We start from the raw sequence: 5,347 nt of genomic DNA, 5'->3' as shown, positions 1-5,347 counted from the left end.
ATGCCATTCATTTTACAGTCATTTATCTACACTAAACACAGCACTTAGTTAGTGCAACATTAAAACATTATTTCTGTGATATTGAGCAAAGAAAAGAAAAATAAAATGAACAAGGCAGTTAGGATATATATTAAATTAAGACAGATTATTCTTACATACCAATGCACTGGTAAATACCATAAAGTCAGCATATATTTTTTAACATACAGCTCACTTCTGATGTTGCATAAATCTTGTTTAGATAGTGTATGTGATGTAATATTAGATTTGATATTAGATTGTGAAGTAGCCATTGATCAGTTCTTGTATTGAACTAAGGGATCAGACATGACAGGGAGTAGCAAATTGATGCCAATAGTTTCTATAAACTATAAAAAGAAAAAGAAAAACTTTTCAAGCAGGTCAGAAGTAAGAGGAAAGTTATTTTTTAAGTATTACCTTTAGTATTACTTGAGGAACGGTTGTGTGAAGAAAACATTTGTTTTGCATGTTGAAAAGTTGAATATGGATGTTTATGCAAGGATGTTTTTTATGGACCTGTTTTTATTTGTTTTGGGTAATTTTTATCTGTTTGGCTTTTTCTGTCTTCTGTTGTTCATTTTGTTGTCTATTAGTTTTGTCTTGATCTTTCAGTGCAATTCCATTCCACAGCAATAAGAGTGAGAGGGTCAAGAACATAAAAAATTTTGTTAAAGTAAAAAAAAAAAAAAAATCTTATGGAATGAAGAAATCTTTTTAGTTTCCTTTCACTATTTTGAAAACTACTTTCTTTTTGTATATAAGAAATAGACAATATGGAATTTCAGAATTATGATTTTTTTCTTTCTTTCTTTCTTTCTTTTTTCTTTCTTTTTCTCTTTTTTTATCAATTCTTCTTTTTCATCTTTGTCTTTGCTTCAGGTGTATCATAAGCTAATAATAGATTGCTAGAGTCTTATGAACTGATCCAACTAGGTTAAGAAAAAGAGGGAAAAGTGTCCTTTTACATAGCGGATATTGACGTTGATATGATTGTTGTTGTTGTTGTTCCTAGTTCTCTGGATTTAATTATTCATATGATGAATGAATGGAACAAGGAGAGCAAATGCACTCTTACTGAATCAGTCTAACAAACTTAAGCTCTAGGCCAATATACTGTAAGAAAAAAATCTTTAAAAGGGTTTTCACTTGCAGTAAAACCCCACCCATTTTTAGCTACTTATGATGTAGTATCTTTGTATTTTCCTGTTTGTATGGTTTTATTTGAAACATGAATGAGATGTATTAACTTTTGTGACATTTTTCATATTTTTTGTGTCAGGTATTTTCTTCTTTATCAAGATGTATAACTTATGCCTAAGTTGCTGTACTTTTTAAAAAGGTAGGATTTTCAGGGGAACTGACTTTAGAAAAAGATGAAGTTGAATTAATGAATGACTTTGCAATGGATACTGTTCCATTTTATCACATGCAGAACACTTGTTATAAAGTTTTGCAGTAGTATTGTTCTGGTCACATTCATCACTAAGTTTATACTGTAGATCAATATTTGTATTACTTTTTACTGTGGTGTAGACACAATAAGTTTTCATCTGTTTATTTCATATGCTACTGATATACAAGCGCACAAAGTAACACATGTAAAGGAATACAAATGTACACTTGCCTACATGCACAGCTAAACACAGGAAGATATATATATAATCATTTGTTACTGAGGCGACACCTCAATGCTCAACATTTGTTCACTTGGAGGGATATTGTCCATAAAGAGATGTAAGTAGCTACATACTTTTAGGCATAGTTTAAACTAAGATTGACATAGCCTGCTGTCTGGGCCTTCTCGCAATTATATGAACATTTTGGTGGTCTCTGGACAAATTGCAATTCTTTTTTTATTAACTCGCGCGTCTTGAATACAAGGAAGACTCTAAGTCACAGCGTAATTTCTCTAAAAGCCTTAAAAGAAATGAATAGAAATACTACATACCCATCCCTCTATCTCAGTTAGTGAAACATGTAGAAGAAAAAGAAAAATCATCATCAGTGAGTTACTTTCCCTTGTGTTTTGTTCAATAATACTCATTATTTTAATAGTAATTATATACGTAATATACACATATACTTATACATCCACATATATATATATATATATATATATATATATATATATATATATATTTATATATATATATATATATATATATATATATATATATATATATATATATATATGTGGATGTGGATTATTAGTAAGAGTATGATGGTGATGATGATTATCATTATTATTATTATTATTATTATTATTATTATTATTATCATTATTATTATTCTGCTATAGTTATTGTAACTATTACAGGAATGATGACAATAATGGAATCTGTTGGTGTTGTTATAAATCATTATGATTTTGGCTTTGTTAATGTTCTTTTTACTGTAGTCTCTTTTTGAACTCTTGGTGTTCGCTCTTCATCAGTGGAACTACTTGCCATACGTTTGCTACACACTTTTAAGTTTGGAAAGGATCCCTGTTTGATATTTTTCTAAAGATAGAAAGACTCAAAATTAGTGTATGTTTATACTCATGCATGGACATACATACAGACAATGAGGCAGACAGATATGCATACACATACACAAACAAACAAACACACAAACAAAAAATACACACATAAACAAATAAACAAATACACATAAACAAAAATAAATATTCACATAACAAACAAACACACACACACATACACATACATACACATACTTAAACACATACACACACATACAGACACACACATATACATACACACATACATACGCACATATATACATGCATACTTGCACACATATATACACACATACATACATACATACATTAATTTATATATTTACATATACTGGTAATTCCTTATTTCATTTTTATGACATCTGATGTGTTATGAATTTAGAAAATACATTTTATATACACCAGAAATTGTTTTATTCCTTCACTGGTATGTTTTCATGTTGTTTTGAAAGCTTCTGAAATCCATGTCCTAATGTGAGAATAACAGGATTTTTTTGTCCAAAAAAAAGTAAGAAAGTAAGTGACTTTTCAAGTAATTCATTTTATTAACCCATTGCAGACAGGTGTTATGACATACATGACACAGGAACTTTGACCTGATGACGGGCGTCATGACGTTCAGGGATTTTGGATGGCAATTGCAGTCATAATTACTATAATTACCGTTATATTGAGCAAACCTAACTTTCAAAACCTAGATGGTACCACTTTCTTCTAGCACCAGTAGGAGAGAGAGCCATGAATTGCACCCGTCTACAGTGTCTAGCAAGCAGTCTTTAGAGAGCGATGGCACACAGCAAATTATCGACCTCTTGCTCTAAAGTACCACAGATGAAAGATATGCAGGTAGAACGAGACGAGGAAGTTGACTCAAACTATACCCAATGTCTAAAATGTGCTCCTGTGCCAATAGGGATGCCTTTTACTGTGGCACTCACAGTCATAAGCACAGGTTTGCTTCTTCTTCCCTACCTCTTCATGTTAACTTCATTGTAGGTGGTTATATGTTTCATATTCATTCATGACAGCCCAAAAATGCGAAAAAATAATTTCTTTTTGCCCTCCCATAAGACAGCACTACTTCTATCATACTTAGTATAAAGAAAATAATGAGCTGATATGGATTATATATTGCAATTTTAGTCAACTGTAGCCTTGATAGAGCCTGTCATATGGCACATATAAGTCTCTAAACACAATAAAACAAAAAATAAAAACACAAAAATGGCTCTAGTTTTATGAGTGACTGAAAGAGTGGGAAGACTCAAATTATGATGCTTCATGCTGCCTCACTCTGAAATAAAACCCATCCTGGGGACTGGCGAATCTATCCCCCGTACGCAATAGGTTAAGTGAGTGGGTGTAAGATTATACATGTCTTTTCTTTCTTTCTCTCTCTCTCTCTCCCTCTCTCTCTCTCTCTCTCTCTCTCTCTCTCTCTCTCTCTCTCTCTCTCTCCTCTCTCTCTCTCTCTCCTCTCTCTCCCTCTCTCTCCTCCTCTCTCTCTCCCTCTCCTCTCCTCTCTCTCCCTCTCTCCTCTCTCTCCCTCTCTCCTCTCTCTCCCCTCTCTCCCCTCTCTCCCTCTCTCCTCTCTCTCTCTCTCTCTCTCTCTCTCTCTCTCTCCCTCTCTCTCTCTCTCTCCCTCTCTCTCTCTCTCTCCTTCTCTCTCTCTCTCCCTCCCCCTCCCCCTCTCCCTTTCCCTCTCCTAATTTGAGTTAAATGAACTCTTTAGGTCTGTCTCTATGTCTTTTAGATCAACTCTACAAATCAAGTATATAGATGAGATAAAAAAAGAAAAGAAAAGGACATAAATGGAATAGGCTTTAGTTAATTAAATAACTGGTTCTTTTAACAGATTAAAAATGGATCAACATATCTGAAAGAGGCTTTAGCTAATAACAAAACAAAACTGCTTGTTGAAGAATGAAAAAAGGAAATTCAAGTGACAATGTAGACTGTTTTTGTATTGTATGTTTAATCCATAGAAAGAACCTTGATGGATTTATTATATTTAGATTACTAGTTTTCTTAGTCACATTCATTAGAAAAATGTATGGATGAGAGTTAACATTCCTGTAATATAAGATAATCATATTGATATTGTAATTTTTTTTTCAGAATTACATATTTCTTAACACGTAATATTGAAATGTTAGTTACATATATTGCAATGTGTTTCATTCTCATTTTTTTTTCTACATCTGTCAATGGAGTCTGGTCATAGGTATAAAAAGTCACTCCATTCAGTGTTCTTTCAGCTTGGCTAGTTACAGAGTGCATGTTGCTCCTTTGGGTTCTTTGTGAGATACAGTCTTGGTTTTCACATAGCTTTTGATAGCACAAGTTACAATTCTTTAAATGCTTACTTCATGATATCCAGATGGAATAAGAACAAACTATTTCTCCATAAATTATAGAATTGGTACTGGAGTCTTTCATCAGATTGTGTGACTTGTCATATGAAATTTCTGCAGGATTATAACTACTTCAGACCAACAACTGGCTTGATCTCTATACTGATCTTACATCGAGCAGAATAGACAACACACTACATGAGTGTGAGGTCAAAAAGACCAACTTAAAACCAGATTCTACTGCTGGTTAAGTGAATAACTAAAACAATACATAAGATGCTTCATTTCTAAGAACTGGGAAATATTAAAAAGTGATAGCAGTGGTTATAGGGAATTTCTCAGTTTGTTTAGACTGTAACATTTAATTTATCCTGTTACTCAAAACTTCTTTTGACAGATCATTTATGACTAATTTCTCTCTTATTTATTTTGTGGATTAATATAAAAAAAAACA

General features: G+C 32.4%; 1 protein-coding gene across 1 annotated transcript in view; it reads left to right on the top strand.

Annotated features, from left to right (window-relative positions):
* The window catches only part of LOC122250703 (eukaryotic translation initiation factor 4E type 3), an 8,473-nt gene extending 6,457 nt beyond the window's left edge, over positions 1 to 2,016 (top strand). The window contains exon 4 of the mRNA XM_043012275.2: positions 1 to 2,016. This exon is cut by the window's left edge and continues 709 nt beyond it. The gene's annotated coding sequence lies outside the window, so the exon portion shown is untranslated.
* Positions 2,017 to 5,347: the final 3,331 nt, after the last annotated feature.

Source organism: Penaeus japonicus, unplaced genomic scaffold (assembly GCF_977035675.1).
Source record: "Penaeus japonicus unplaced genomic scaffold, GWHDUDI00000001_assembly GWHDUDI00000009, whole genome shotgun sequence".
NCBI lineage: Eukaryota > Metazoa > Arthropoda > Malacostraca > Decapoda > Penaeidae > Penaeus > Penaeus japonicus.
The sequence above is the reverse complement of the archived record's forward strand: the minus strand, read 5'-3'. Positions and strand labels throughout refer to the sequence as shown.